The sequence below is a fragment of the Balaenoptera borealis genome (genome assembly GCF_965194805.1).
Source record: "Balaenoptera borealis genome assembly, chromosome: 7".
NCBI classification, from domain to species: Eukaryota; Metazoa; Chordata; class Mammalia; order Artiodactyla; family Balaenopteridae; genus Balaenoptera; species Balaenoptera borealis.
The window spans coordinates 128,907,293-128,924,286 of NC_138864.1; positions in this window are offsets into that span (position 1 = coordinate 128,907,293).

Consider the following 16,994-nt stretch of genomic DNA (forward strand, 5'->3'; position numbering starts at 1 on the left):
TTTTAGATTTATAGCCCTTTCAAGTGAAAAGGGGGTTTTTCAGGAGTACTTCTGATTTCCAGTTTCTGGTGAATTTTTCATTTGCCATCAATAATGCTCCCTGCAGAAATCCCCCTTCATGTAAATCGAGCCTGACATTCCTATAATGCACAGTGCAAAAGAACGCTCTTAGGGCAGGGAATAACGTGCGTGAATTATGTCAGGCCAGCATGCAGAAACCATTCATCCCACAATTTATGAATGCAGATGCTCCCAAAACATGTTTTGGTATTCTAAAGAGATGTACGTGTTTTTATATTCATTGGCTATCTTGATAAATGTTTATTGTGGGCGCAGTGAAAACTGCTGATTTGAAAAGATATTTTTGTAATCATTTTTTGGCCTACATCTAATGTTTATTACTCACATGATCAAAATTGTATGGCTCTATTGCCCAGTCTAATGTTGTTTTTGTTGTTTTGATTTTTCCAAAGTAAAGTCTTTGTGAAAGGCATCAGTTGAAACCTCAGAGTTTGGCTTTCTCTGCAGGTGTGCTGGGGGCCTCCGTGTCCGTGTGCCTCAGCTGCCTGGGCTCAGTCTGTCCCGGAGGGATTTGGAAAGGACCTAGGTAAGTAGCAGAGATACAGTTAAAGATGCTATAGTATATCATGTTATGTTGTGTTACTTTACATTACCTTATATTACGCTGTCTTACATTACAGTTGTGCTGTGCTGTGTTGCTTTATGTTGCTCATACTATATATCATATCATATTATTACATTATATTGTTTTAGACTCTAGAGCTATGGTTGCAATGCAGAAAAAGAATTTTGTCTGAGTTGAGGATGGAGTTAGTGTTTGGGCTGAATGATACACTGTCACACTGTCCGCATTCCCTGGATAGTTGCTATTCTCTTAACTTTCTGTCCTATGACTTGATGATTAAAGTCTGGGTTTTGATTTGTTTGTGTGGTGGTTTTGAAAATTAAAGGCTGAGAACTCACACTTACCCAGCCTCCTGCCTTCATGTGGGGTGTGTGTGTGTGTGTGTGTGTGTTTGTGTGTGTGTGTGTTCCTGAAGATCGCAGGGGCTGGGATTCTATAATGTATCTCAGGGACCCGTTCTCCTGTCTGCGCCCCTGAGTCATCAGCCTTCATTCACACAAATGTAGAAGCTGGCGGACGCTCTGACTTCCCCTCCAAGGCTGTCCACTCAGTGCTTCTCACAATGATGTCTGTCTTGCTTAGCTCCTGGCCAGTGTCTGGGAGTGGAATTTAGTCTGCTATTTGAATAACAATTACAAGAAAAAGCATGCAAATAGACGTGTAACATTAACTGAGGAATTATTTTTGAAAGACACTTAGTCACCTTCTTATAGTTAAGTCATTGATAAGAAACCATTATTCTTTTTGTGAAAGATTGCTCCAGAAGCATTAGAAATCCAAGTAGGAATAAATCAATTAATTTTCAAAACTTGCAGGGATAAACTTTATTCTGAAATCATGAACGTTCTCTTCTAATTAAATTCAAATATGGTTAACTCCTTTCAGACATGTTACAATAATAAATAGTAGACTGGGGCGGTGGTGGTGAATATCCTTGATCCCTGTAAATAATTAGATTGGTTGGCTAATAGAGCATAGTGTCTAACACTGTGAAAATCCCAACCTTCTACATCTGTCTCATTAGCAAAAATAAATAGGTTTGTGTTAGGCCCGCAGACTAACGCAGGAACCCAGTATTGTTCCAGGACCTGCCAAAGGAGGGGGGGACTCTTGCTGGCAGTGGGTATCAACATGGTTTTCCTCTTCCTACAAAGAGGGTGGGATGTGATTAGATTAGCAGCTCTCACAGTTACACTGCTGGTCGGTAACAGCCGAGGGGCGGACACAGGAACCGGTTCTCTCTAGGGGGCCCCAGGGGCATGGCAAAGAGCTTCTTTCTGCTTTGCAGAGATGGGTGATGAGGGTCCAGTGAGATGATGCCAGTGGTCAGTGTGAACGTAGCGGGCAGTGTGAACATGGCGACAGCCCAGCCAGACCCCCCTTCAGTGCTTCCCCAGACATACCCATGCCCCTCACTCTTCCCTCAGGGTGTTTACAGTGTCACGCTGACATTCTTCCATCCATGAATGCTTGCCGAGGAGGAGGATCAAGCTTGCACTGTGGGCCACGTTTGCACTTGCCTGATCCGTCCTGGGAAATTGTTGTCCATCCTTTGTGTTCTAAGCAGGGTGACCTGATATCTTGTTCGGGGGTGAAGAAGACTTCTACAATCACCCTCTTCTCTTTCTTTTTAGTTTCATCCATTCAGTTCACCAGTATTGACTTTCTCTGTGCTCAGCACTATTCTAGGCACTGAGAATATTTGCATAAATAAAGTTGATAAGTACATACTCACATAAATACAGAACAATACTTACAGCCCTCAGCTGTCCTATGCTTATAATTTAGGAGAGAGACAAATGTAATTGATAATTATAATTAATAACTTAATCAATTAAGTAACAGGTAAAGATTGATAAATCCTGTATTGAGAATTAAAATATGATCTTTTAGATAAAGAGCAGATTAGGTCTAGAAAGACCCAAAGGAGAACTCTGAAAGGTGGGAAGAGAAAAGTGGATCGGTTAGGGGCCCAGGCTGGAGGGGTACCAGGGCAGGGGGCATCACACAACCCCCGACCAGCAGCACAGGGGGACAGGCCGGGCACCTCCTGACCCGCAGCCCTGAACAGAAGGCGGGGCACATAGGCTCATCCCTCCCCCGGGTCCAGTAGGAGTTCTGCCCACTGACAAGCCCAGGTGACCCAGCAGCAGCAGCAGAGGACTGACCAGAAGTGGCCCTCCCTCACCTAGAACAACTGGAAGACCAGGGGCTCCAGGGGAGGAACCCACCATCTGGCCCAGGAAACACTCCAGGCTCTGGGGCTGGGAACTCTCCCTACTGGAAGGCATCAGGTGGTCTGGCCTGGGGAAGATGCCCCCACCCCCTTAGGTGGCACCAGCAGGGACCAGGGGGAGCCCCACCAGCACCAGATAACAAGCAGACTGAACACTCCAAGCACTAAAACTGCCATTAGAACCACAGCCCAAGGAAGCAGGCCAAGAACTGTACGCTAAACCTAAATGGGGTGACCGCCTGCTGAAATAAAAGATCCAAATTGCACTGAGTCTCCTGATGTAATAGCTGCAACGTCCAGGATACAATCGAAAATTGCATGTCATTCCAAGAACTAGGAATATCACAACCAGAGTGGGAAAAGACGATCAACCAATATCAACACCAAGACCAGATCAGATGTTGGAATCATCAAACAGGGTTTTAAAGTAGCTGTGAACAAAAATGTGTCAGTGAGTAATTACAAATTCTCTGAAAACAAAAAAGTAGAAACCTCAGCAGAGAAATAGACATTATTTAAAAAAAAAAAAAAGAAAGAAAATTATAGAACTGAAAACTACAATAACCAAAATAGAAAACTCACTGGACACACTCAGGAGTGGAGCGGGGATGGCAAAGGCTAGGATCAATGACCTTGAGGACAGATCAGCAGAATCTACACAATCTCAATAACAGAGAGAATAGACTGAAAAAAAAAAAATTCACAGAGCTTCAGGGACCTGTGGGACAATAACAAAAGATCCCACACTCACAACATCAGAGTCCCAGAAGAAGAGAAAAATAGTAGAGCTGAAAGAGGATTCCACAAAATAATGGCTGAAAAATTGGGAAATTTGGTAAAAGGCATAAACCTACAGATTCAAGAAACTGAGCTTATCCTAAGCAGGATAAACCCAAAGAAATCCATCCAAGACACATCATAATTAAACTTCGGGAAACCAAAGACAAAAAAAAATCGTGAAAGACAAATTACTGATAGATGAACACCAATTCGGATGACAACAGATTTGTCATTGGAAACCCCAGAGGCTAGAGGAAAAGGCATGACATTTGTCCAGTGCTGAAAAACTGATTTGTGAGCCACAAATTCTATAGCCTCAGTGAAAGTATCCTTCAGGAATAAAGGGAAAGTAAAGACATTCTCAGAAATAAAAAAACTAAAAGAATTTGTCACTAACAGACCTACCCTTCAAGCATGGCTAAAGGAAGTTCTTCAAACATTAAGGTAATGACAAAAGAAGGAATCTTAGAGCATCAGGAAGGAAGAAGAAAGGACAGAAGGAGCAGAAATAGGGGTCAATGCAACAGGCTTCCTTTTCCTCATGAGTTTTCGAAGTCATGTTTGATGATTGCAACAAAAATTGTGACACTGTTCAACACCCAGGACCAGGATGTTTAAAAGTGGAACCTAAATGGAAGTACAGTTTCCACACTTCACCTCCGGTGGGAAAATGGGCCACGACATCACAGACACGCCCTGAGTGCTCATCGGAAGAAGCTGAGCTAGAGCAATCACATGGCAAGCTGATACCAAATTTGGGGAAAACATGTTGAAATTTGCATTATTCCCACTATATCACTAAGACCCGATGCTCAGTTGAACCATACTTAAAACGTGAGTATTCAAAGGTGAGTGCAGAAAAATCCCTCTTGCTTATCCTTCCTCTGGTTCAACATTAGTCAAACCTGCTAATGCACAAATTTCCTCATCTGATTACAGAGACGGTGCCTTGGATCACGACGGCTGCCTGTGTTTGCTGTCATGATTTTAAGACTATTACATAAAAAGCCATCGTTCTCTAACACACACACCCAAAATGTCTTATTTGGCATTGAACGTGGTCTGTGATTTTCTGCTTTACCTGGAGCATCGCCTCCGTTATTCATTTTATTCCAATAACAGTAGCATTGCTGCCATCTGAAAAGAGAATGCACTCTGCTAAACTGGCAACCAAGAAGCAGAGACATAGCAACAAACGAGAGAATGGAAAAGGAGACAAGGGATGCTAACAGAAAACAGGGACCAGAAGGGCAGCCCTGAAGATGAGGGTCCTGGCTCCTGAGACCCTGGGGAGGAGCAGGGGCAGGGAGGTGACAAGCCCCTGCCCTCCCCTGGGAGCTGGGGACTGGGGTGCTCTCTCTGCATGTGACCTCCCTACTCACCTCCTCAGATTACAGATTGGCCATTTAGGGGTGTTCTTCCTTGAAGAGGCAACGTAGGAGGGGACCCTGGTGAGGCTGGCGTGGTCTCAACCCCTCCATTTCTGGTCACCCCGCTTCTGCCAAGGTCCGGGCTTCCGTGTATCCCCTGACGTGGCAGTTTAGGGGGTCCCTGCAGCGTGAGCTACTTCCCCCTAGTAGGACCCACATGCCCCCGACCCCACCCCCAGGCCTTTACCTGGATCTCTCTGGGCCACCTGTTTCTACATCCTGCCTCTCCCTCAGCAATCCTGGCTTCTGCTGAGTCACGGAGAGTCACTGCCACCCACGGGCCTGGTGTCCCAGTGTGGAGGAGAGAAACTTGACCCAGAGAAGGCCGGGCGCCTTGAGTCATTCTCGAAAGTTTCACCGTCCTGGGTGGTCACATCCAATGGCCCTCGTCAGCTCACGTCCACACTCTGGCTGCCACAGGCAGGAAGAGGGAACGCCTGCCCCTCTCACCTCCCGAGCGGGAGACAGGCCTGGCCTTGCCCCCTTCTTGGGATCAGGCAGCCACAGGAACAGTGCAGCACTACAGATGCCCTGTGACAGCCGCCTGGGTCCCTCTCACCCACGTGCTCTAGGACTTCTGCTGCAATTGAGTTTCTGTGCCGGTGAAGCTCTCAGGGCAAGAGCCTAAACCGTGAGCAATTTACCGTGTTAACGAAGGTGGCCCTGGGAGGCCTTGCCCAGGAGGAGATGGTCCTGCAGGAGTGGGCCCTTCGTGTGGGGAGGCTACCAGGCAATGAGCTTAAGGAATTGGAGGAAGACACTGTTGGGTTTCATGTGCCTCCCTGGATGGTGCTGGAGATGTTGAAAACCGGCCGGGGTCTCAGGGAGCCTGGGCCCCCGGCTGCCTCCCTGGACCGTCCTGGGTGAAATCTGCAAGCGACAGATAGAGTTCTAGGGCCCACCGTGCACCCAACCCTCCACCAGTAGCAGGGTTTTTTTGTTTTTTTGTTTTTGCTTTAAAGCACATTGTCATACTATATGTGACTCTTTTTGTCTCTACTTGCACCTAGAGGTGATGCCACAAATAAAACACTAAAATGGGAGCGTTTCGGGAAAAAAAAAAATAGAATCCAGAATATTCTGAGCCACTTAAACTCCTCTGGAAAAATGGAAAAAACAGTTGTGGAAGTGTCAATACTTCTATTGTATTTAGACAACATCTTTAAATGTCAAGTTTGGATGTGATTGTGAGATGTATATAAACAGAGGCATTATTATCATTCTATCATAATTTACTACTTGACCAAAATAAACTAATAAGATAAATAAATACATATGCTCATCCCCAACTGACTAATATGACCCTGAATAGAAATAAAATATTGGATGAGCTGGAGATGCCAAGTTTAAACTGGATTAGCGACAGAATCTCAGTGTGCTGTTTCGATATAATTAACATGATGATTTAATATGTTTTTAGCTCAGAATCATCATAAGAGGTTTTTTGTAGTAACGTAGAAATGAACACACACTCATCCAAGCTGCAGAGGAATAAAAGGTTATAATATTTTTGAGTTCTCCTGGCAGAGTGATCCATTCTCATCAATCTCGTGCTCAGCAGGAGAGCCTAAGTATGTTTTTCTCCCCATCATTCATAGTCGTTATTTAATGTGGGGTAACAGCCACAGTCTTCATTAATATATTAACCTATGGCTCAAAAAGGCCTCGCAGTAAACCAGCTAAGGACTCCTCCTGGCAGGTTCATGTCACAGGGCTTGCAGACATTAGCCACTGGAAACACTGACTCAGGGATAAGCCCAAAGTTAATAACCAGTCAAAGTCGGCTGGCTGACAAGCAGAAAGAGGGAGCCAAGAAGCCGACCTCAGGGAACCCACGTGCAAGCTGTTCAAGAGGGACAGGGCACAACCACATGTAAAACCTTATAGGAACGTTCTGCAGCTTCAAAAAGAATGAGGTGGACCTACCTGTTGCAAAATGGAATGAGTGCTAAATATACGGTTACGTGAAAAAAAATGAAGACGCCACATGGATTAAACTCTTAGTTGCTCAGCATTCTAACACTGAGGGGTCCCCAGAGGAACGGCTGACTCCTGGCCTGCTCACCCTAAAGCTAAACCTACCGAGGCTCCCTGGAAACGCACAGCACGCTTTCCTAATGACACCAGATTTCGGTTCTTTCAAGGAAATCATAGACTCTTGTAGATGTGTAATGAGACAGTAAAGCATGTGTCTGTGGACTCTGCTTCCCGGTTTCCAAATGACTCACAGTGCAAGTCTCTTCACATCGTAAGCCCAGGGGTCGCCCATCCTGCTCACCCTACAGTGAAACCTGGCTCTGATGAGCCTCCACAGGACACACGAGCCATTGCCTATTCCGTAGCTTGAAGGTCAACAAAGAACGACCGGACATAACTGGGAAACCAGAAATACGAAGGAGAAAGAACAAGGGAAACAAGAAAAAGGGAACCAAGAAATCATATGCACCTATGATCCCGTATCGATTTAAAATATACACAGTGTGTCAGAGAAAGACAAATATCACATGATATCACTTGTGTGTGGAATCTAAAAAAAATCATACAAATGAATTTATTTATAAAACAGAAACAGACTCACAGACATAGAAAACAAACTTACAGTTACCAAAGGGGAAAGGGTGGCAGGGAGGGCTAAATTAGGAGTTTGGGATTAACAGATACACCCTACTGTATATAAAACAGATATACAACAAGGACGTAGCACAGGGAACTGTATTCAGTATCTTGTAATAACTTATAATGGAAAAGAATCTGAAAAAAATAGATATATTGTATGTAGGGAGTTCCCTGACGATCCAGTGGTTAGGACTTGGCACTTTCACTGCTGTGGCCCTGGGTTCAAAACCTGGTCAGGGAACTGGGATCCTGTAGGCCATTCGGCACAGTCAAAAAAAAAAAAAAAGAATATATATATATCCGAATCACTTTGCTGTATACCAGAAAGTAACACAACATTGTAAATCAACTATACTTCAGTTAAAAATATATATATACACAGTGTGTTTGTAAATACACCAACATATGTGTGTTTATACATGTTCATATATATGTGTATCTGGAAAGATATGTACTCAGATTCAAACAGTGCTAATCTCTAGGTGGTGGGACATGCTTTTTTTTTGACTGTTTTTCAGTTTTCATCTTCCAATTCCATAAGTGTACAATGCTTCTGAAATTACACAAAAAATGTTTTTCAAAATAGAAATAAACTAAAACAGTATACTAAAAACCTAGAGTGATCTGAGATGTTGCAGGAAACAGAACAGAACTTCAAAAAAGACTCTGAATAGTATCTTAGAGATCCTGGGGAACAAATGCATTCGTAAAACAAGAATAGAATGACCTGATAAAGGAAAGAATAGAGGACAAGTAACTTTTAAAAGAATGCTGAAATTGAAAACATGAATAGAAAAGTTGTAAGATGGAGCTGGGGAAAAAGGCAGATGGAAAATATGGGAAGCAATAAAAGACTTAGAACATCAGTCCAAAAAATTTCAACATCTAACCAATAAGAGTCCTAGAAAGAGAGTGTAAAGAGTCTGAGAGGTGAATGTTGTTAAAGAGATTATCAGAAATTATCAGAATCAAAAGTCTTCAGATGGAGAGTTCTCAGCACAATAAATGAAAAAGAGACCCACATCTCAATATATCACTTCAGAACACACAAAGAGACAAGAATCAGATTGGCATCTGATTTTCCATAAACAACACTAGATGCTAGAAAATAATGAAGCAACATCTTCAAAGTTCCTAGGGAAAAAATTCTGTGTAACCTAAAATTCTGCAGCTCACCAAACCACCAATCAAGCGTGAGGTAGAATACAATCATTTTCAGATATGACGTATACAGAGTTTACTTCATGCTCTCTCCTTCCCCTTCTGGGAAGTTACTCAAGAATGTGAATCAGAGAATGGAGAGAAAGTGACAAACAGAGGGACACTTGTCCCCTTGCCCCCTCCCCTTCCAGGAAGCAGCCCTGGAGCTTAATGAGGGGAAACCCTGGGTGACAGCAGTCCGGATCCTACCTAGTGAAAGGACGCAGAAGGAGAATGCTGTACCTTAGGTGTCTTTACAGAGGGTGAATAGGAGGAGCCATGTCAAAGGTTGGGTTTTCCAGAAACAGGAGCTGGGATGGAGTTCGTGTTGGAGATCCACACAGAGGAAAGGGGAGGAAGCAGGGTTGGGCAGCTGTGGCTCAGGCCAGGAGCCTGCAGGGCATCAGAGGAGCCCCCAAAATCCCCTCCCCCAGCCCATCACTAGCCGTGGACCACCCAGGGAAGGGCGTGCCCGTGGTCAGGGAGGCTCTCGGCAGCAGAGGCCGGCCCTGAAGGGGCATCTGGTGCACACGTCTCTTGGTCGGCCCACAGCACAGTCCATGGCAAACCCCTGGAAAGCACAGAGATGAGCTGCAGGTTCTATCAGCCCCCTGCAAAATCTACAGGCAGGACGCTAAGTCATGGTTCTGAAGAGTTTTCTATGGGGGGAGCACAGAGTAAGTTAGTCTAAGTATGCAATTTCCTGAAAACGGGTTAATGAAACTTAAAGGATATAAAAACTAAATTAATTTTTAAGATCTTCATCTCCAATATCCTTTGCCTAGGCTAAGTTTTTTTTAAAATAACTTTGCTTTTTTAAGAGCAGTTTAGGCCGACAATAAAACTGAGACGAAGAGATTTCCCATACGGCCACACACTGCCCGCACGCAGGCATAGCCTCCCCTTTGTTGACAGCACTCACCAGAATGGTTCATTTGTTTTACCAAAGGTGAACCTACATTGACACATCAAAATCACCTAGGTCCATGGTTTATCCTAGGGCTCACTCTTGGTGTTGTACACTCAGTGGATTTGGACAAATGTGCAATGACATATATCCATCATTATCATATCATAAAGAGTATTTTCACTGCCCTAAAAATCCTCTGTGCTCTAGCTATTCAGCTTTTCCCAGCCCCTCCCCTCCAAAACCACTGATCTCTTTACTGTCTCCATAGTTGTGCCCTTTCCAGATTGTCATAGAGTCAGAATCATGCAGTGTGTCGCCTTTCCAGACTGGCTTTGACTTAGTGATGTGCCTTAAGGTTCCTCCATGCCTTGTCTTGGCTTCACAGCTCATCTGTTTTTAGCACCGAATGATATTTCACTCTCTGGATACACCACAGGTTATTTATCCTCTCACCTACTGACGGACATACTAGTTGCCTCCAAGTTTTGGCAATTATGAATAAAGCTGCTCTAAGTATTTGTGTGCAGGTTTTGTGTGGGGATATGTTTTCAACTCTTCTGGGTAAATACCAAGGAGCATGCTTGCTGGATTATATGGTAAGAGTATGTCTCATTTTGAAAGACACCGCCCAACTGCCTTGCAAAGTGGCTGCACCGTCTTGCGTTCCCACCAGCAGTGAGGGTTCCGGCTGCTCCGCGTCCTCGCCAGCATTTGGTGTTGTCAGTGCTCTGGATTTGGGCCATTCTCAGAGGTGTGGAGTGGTGTCTCACTGTTGTTTTAATTTGCATTTCCCTGATGACATATGATGTGGAGCATCCTTTCATATATGCTTACTTGCCATCTGTATATCTTCTTTGCTGAGGTATCTATTAAGGTCTTTGGCCAATTGTTTTAGTTGGGTTGTTTTCTTATTGTTGAGTTTTGAGAGTTCTTTGTCTATTTTGGATAATAACCCTTTATCAAATGTGTCTTTTGCAAATATTTTCTTCCAGTCTGTGGCTTATCTCTTAATTCCCTTGATATGGCCTTTTGCAGAGCAGACGTTTTTTAATTTTAATGAAATCCAGCTTAACAATTATTTCTTTCATGGATCGTGTCTTTGGTGTTGTATCTAAAAAGGCATCACCGTACCCAAGATCATCTAGGTTTTCTCCTATGTTATCTTCTAGGGGGTTTGCATTTTACATTTAGGTCTATGATCCATTCTGAGTTAATTAGGTCAGGCTTTTGACAGTATTTATGTGATAGATTGCTCAAAACTATCTCCACTCCTAAGTTTGTTGCAGCATCACTTACAATAGCCAAGATATGGAAACAACCTATGTGTCCATCGACAGATGAATGGATAAAGAAAATGTGATGTATACATACAATCAAATATTATTCAGCCTTAAAAAAGAATATACGTTATATTCTGTTTTATGCTACAACATGGATGAACCAGGAGGGCATCACGCTCAGTGAAGTAAGCCCGTCCCAGAAGGACAGATCCTGCATGATTCCACTTATCTGAGGAATCTAAAGTAATCAAACTCACAGAAGCAGAGGGTAGAATGGTTGTTGCCAGGGGCTGGGGGAGGGGAGACGTGTGGGGTTGTTAATAGGCCTAAAGTTTCAGTTGTGCAGGATAAACAGTTTCCAGAGATCTGCTGTACAACTTAGTGCCTCCAGTTAACAATTCTGTATTTTATTCTTGAAAATTAGTTTTAAGAGTGTAGATCTCATGTTGAGTGTTCTTATGACAAAAAAGGGAGGGCCATGAGGAAGTTAGCAGGTGATGGATAAGTTTATTGACTGTGGTGATGGTATCACAGGTGAAAGCACATGTCCATACTCAACAAAGTGTGTACATCAAATATGTGCATTTTTTATATATAACAGTTGTATCTCAATAAAACCATAAATAAAATTGATCAGGTTACTGTAATACACTTATGCTAGGTTATTTTTTGAAAAGAGATTCCTATGCTTTATATATCAGCATACCAAGTGTTTTTATTTGCACAGCAAGGCTGAGGTTGTATTCTAAACGTCTAAAACCCTGACTTATTTCCCTATCCTCAAGAAGGACAGCTTTATCTTCCATGGAATAGGATTATGGAGGCGCCAAAGGCAAACTGCTTTTCAATAGTTTCGACAAGTACTCAGTTACGGCGCCATCATTCTGTTCCTCTGCGTAGAATAAGAGCAATAGGGACAAGCCCAGGGTTAAACCCTATTTCTTATCCCATTTAGGGCTCTGTTAAAGGATATTTTAAGGACATCCTCTACTATCATAAAAGAACTAAGAACTAAAGAATTATCAAATCAGATGCCAGAGTTAGGCTGACAAGAACGCCTGTTTTGGTGTGGGCGTGATGGTATTTTACTGTTTCTCTTGACAGTACCTGATGGGTAGGTTTAGCTGTGTCCTGAGGCCCCTGGGAACACAGCAGTAGTTCTGCATCATCGACATGAAGGAGGATTTCCTGTTTATTTAATTTTAGAGGCCATGTGACCAGATCAGCTAAGAACTATTCTGAAATCTTTAGATGTAAGGACTGTGTAACACAGAGCCATCTTAACATAATTAAACATGGAATTTGATGTCAGGAGGCCATTCCTCCCCACTCTGATTTCCTCAGTGACATTATGATAAAGGCAAAAGGTGCATTAAAAGCTTTGGATCTATATTGAGGTCGTAAAATCTCGCCCATAGACAGTTCCTGTCTGGGGATTCATATGCCAGAAATAGATCAATAAATGCTGTGAAAAGTTCTACACTATTTTCAACCAACTGCTCTATAAAGTGTAAGTGAATGCTCGCTAGCTGGGAGTGTTAAATTACGGTAGCTGGGAGTATTAAATTACAATACACTCAAATTAAATAATTTGTTTTCTATTTATTTTCTTGGGAAAATTAATTGAGAAATGAAATGTTAGACTTGTCTCGTTTTCCGGGTAAAGTCCTGAAAATAAGCTCTGGCCGACACCAACCCCAGATAGGTGCCCTTTCCCACCCCACAGCAGATGCTGGATGGAGACTCTTACTCTTGGGCTCTCAGGGTGAGAACCTGATATCATAAAACTCTAGTGGTGGGACTTCCCTGGTGGCGCAGTGGTTAAGAATCTGCCTGCCGATGCAGGGGACGCGGGTTCGAGCCCTGGTCCGGGAAGATCCCACATGCCGCGGAGCAACTAAGCCCAACCGCCACAACTACTGAGCCTGCGCTCTGGAGCCCATGAGGCACAACTACTGAAGGCCACGCACTTAGAGCCCGTGCTATACAACAAAAGAAGCCACCACAATGAGAAGCCCGCGCACCTCAACGAAGAGTAGCCCCCGCTCGCCGCAACTAGAGGAAGCCTGTGCGCAGCAACGAAGACCCAACGCAGCCAAAAATAAATAAATAAATTTATTTTTTTTAAAAACTCTAGTGGTGGCACAAAGTTTGCAATCAGAGAAATGCCTTTCTCATGGCAAAAGCCAGCTATTCCCAACTGACCAGAAATAAGACAAAAGAAGCAAATGCATCTTGGTATAGATGCCCACTCTTTGAAAACCTGTATAAATTGCTCTGAACGACAGAACGTGGGCAGGTTTCTGTGGTCTTCAGGAAGGTGGCAGGTGACTGGATCAAAATCAGGCCTAATGAGCGTCGCCAAGGTGAGGGGACCTTCAGAGCCACGCTCCGTCTCTCCAACAGGAAGGATCACTTTCCAGGCAACTGAAAGATTAATCACACATTTCACAAAGGAGACACGAGGTTCGGTAATGTGAGACCTTGATTTACAATGGTCTTCTGATTTACTGCTGTGTCTTTTTCAACCCTGCTATTTAAAACACGCCTCATTTAAAAGCTCATGTTTAGGCAGTGTTTGTTGCTAAAGATTCACTCTATGCTAATAGGAAAATTAGTCTGTCTACACATAGTCCCAGATCTCCCAAACCACGGGTCCAACCTCCAATAAAACTGCTTGCCAGGTGATAGATACTGGTTTCCTTCTGGGTAGTTACTATTTCTTTGTCTTTGTTTTTTTTTTTTCAAATGCAGTTTAAATGTTAGGGAAGCAACATAAGAAAAGATGCTTCATAGCAGTAGTCTTGCTGGGTGAATGCAAATGATAAGTATTTTTAGAGGGGCCCATTTTTCAACAGTACGACACCATTCGTGCAGCTCTTCATCCTTCAGGGAGCACTTGGAAACGCCTCACTGGAGTCATGGGTAGCCTGCCAGGGAGATGCAGCCAGCAATCTCCGCACTGACTCGCCCAAGCTCTGCCACCCCCGCACCAGCAAGGTGAGGGGCGACTGCAATTCTGTGTCTATTGCACACCCTTCCTGCTGCCTCCTGGGATCTCGGGGACACTAAGTGAATTGATGTGTTTCTAAAAGCTTAGACTAGTGCCTGGCTCATAGCAAACACGCCATGAATGTGAGCCATGCTTATTGTGATTGACGTGGGAAAAATTAAAGTTCATTATGTGCTAAATATCATTAGCACAAGAGTTTACTGCAAGACCACGGATGATCTTTTTTTTTTAATTAATTAATTAATTTTATTTTTAGCTGTGTTGGGTCTTCGTTTCTATGCGAGGGCTTTCTCTAGTTGTGGCAAGCGGGGGCTACTCTTCATCGCGGTGCGCGGGCCTCTCACTGTCACGGCCTCTCTTGTTGCGGAGCACAGGCTCCAGACGCGCAGGCTCAGTAGTCGTGGCTCACGGACCCAGTAGCTCCGTGGCATGTGGGATCCTCCCAGACCAGGGCTCGAACCCGTGTCCCCTGCATTGGCAGGCAGATTCTCAACCACTGCGCCACCAGGGAAGCCCCACAGATGATTTTTTAAAAGACCTGTTAAAATTCTCCTGAGGAACTAAAAGTGTTGCAGTGTGGATAACTGAAGTAATCAAAATGAGCCCACAATTTCCCACGTGAACCTCGAGATCCAGGTGACTCGACCACGGATTCCCAGCTCTGCTGCTGTGAACATTGAAAACCTCTCCACTCCAATCAACCAAGAAACAGGTGTTTTCTGAAGGCCTTTATGCCAGGCCCTGAGAAATCAGAAAAGTGTGACCCAGGTCCCCTGCCTTGGGGAAGACAAGCAAGGGCTGTCATGCAGGTGCTGGGGAATTCTGAGTGAGGGGGACATCTGGGGACAGGGAAGGAGAGACTCAAGGTCAATTTCAAAACAGAGGTCATATTTGGTTGGGGCTAAATGGGTGAGGCAGTGTCGCCACGAGCACGGGGGAAGGCAGCCCCACTAGGCAGAGGGAAGGACGAACAGGAAGCTGGGGTGTAGCTCTGGTGGCTCCGGGGACAGAGGGAGAAGGAGCCACCTGAAATGTACGGCGGTGCTGTCTGCCCACCACCCCTGCCCCTGCCTCCGGGGATTAATCCATCCTCCGCTCTGGAGCGCATCTCCTGGGGTCCTCATGAAGTCGTCATCCTCACGGTGGTCCATTCTCCTGGGCACACGAGGGCTTCGGGAAACGGAAGGAATGGGATAGGATCCCCACCCTCCTTTTCCCAAAGTGTGTGTGTGTGTGTGCGTGTGTGTGTGTGTAAGAAAGAATTTGGGGCTGAGGGAGGAGGAAACCAAGTTCGGGTTTAGAAAAATTAGGAAGAATACTCTCCCTTGGTTACTTCTGGATCGTTGTTTGATTATTAGCAGCAGGTTTTGTTTCTTTTGACTACTCTGTTAAGTTGGATTCTTCCAGAAGCAGACCCTGAGACGAGGATTTTAGTGCGGGAGGTGTGGTTGAGGACCGACGCTCGAAGCGCCGTGGGGAGGCGGGGAGTTGGGCCGGGACTCGAGCGCCCGGAGGCGGCTGTGGGCAGCTGGACGCGGTGCGCATGCCCAGCGGCCCTCCGAGTCCGCAGGGCCGCGGAAGAAGCCGTGGTGGCCCGAGGGCTACGCCCCGGGGTACCCACCCTCCAGCCCTCAGCCCACCTCCACTCCCCGGCAGGACCGGAGAGAAGGCCCCTTGCTCCAGGACGCCCCAGGTACCTGCTGCGTGGAGGACACGGGGAGGAACCGCCAAAAGTGTCTTCTACAACCTTCTTTCTCAAACTTTTTGATATTATCTGGAAATGTGACTTTGAACTTCTCATAGTCGAAAGGAAACTATTTTCATTTAGAAAAAATAAAATATGACTGGTTGGGACTTCCCTGGCGGCCCAGTGGTTAAGACTCCCCCTTCCGGTGCAGGGGGTGCGGGTTCGATCCCTGGTCGGGGAGCTAAGATCCCACGTGCCTGGCGGCCAAAAAACCAAAACATAAAACAGAAGCAATATTGTAGCAGATTCAATAAAAACTTTAAAAATTGTCCACATCAAAAAAAAAAAATCTTAAAAAAAATATGCCTGGTTGCTGTCATATTGCCAGGGTTTCTGAAAGAAGACAGTGTCTGCATTGAGTCTGTGATCTGAGCGATATGAGAGGGCTGGTGCCTGGAGCCAGTGGTGGTACTAAGCAGCATTTATGCAATTGCCAAGAGCCGCATTCAAGGTTTTTTGGGGTTTATTTTCTTTCTTTTTTGTAAGTGTGGGAGGTTTCTTTGCATTCAAGTTTTACTAGTTTGCTCTAATATAAGCAAAATATAGTCTAATCAAGATAAGTATGATAGCCATCTAGACAGACAAAGAGATTTATAAGCACACGTAAAAACAGCAGTCGTCTTCGGTCCCATCTCGCCAGTCACGGCCCACACAATGCGTTAGGCTGGATGGCCTCATGCGAGAATATTCGTGGGAAACAAACCTCATCTAAGGTTGCCCTGCATGGATACAGGACTGCCTGACCATAAAGCCTGCTGTAGAATCAACAAAAACAGAGACAGTAGTAAAGAGTAACGAGAAATCTTGCATAACTAACGAAATAGGCTTAACTTTTGCAGAGAAAGTAAAGGGTGCCTGTGTCGGAAATGTTCCTACCCTCAATTCAAGAGCATTTAGGTAATGTGCACTCCATACAGGAGAAGCATCTCCAGATAATAGAAAAACACAGTGAAAATGGGGAGAAGTATATAGAAAGAACAGGAAGAGCTAATGAAAATTAACGACGCATCTGAACTGCAGCCAGAGGTGGATGTAACTCTATGTTACTCAAATGCATAAGCGCTGACCGACGCAGCCCACGCCAGGGAACAAAGGTTTTGTAAGGACTCTGGTAATCGGGAATGAAATTGATAACC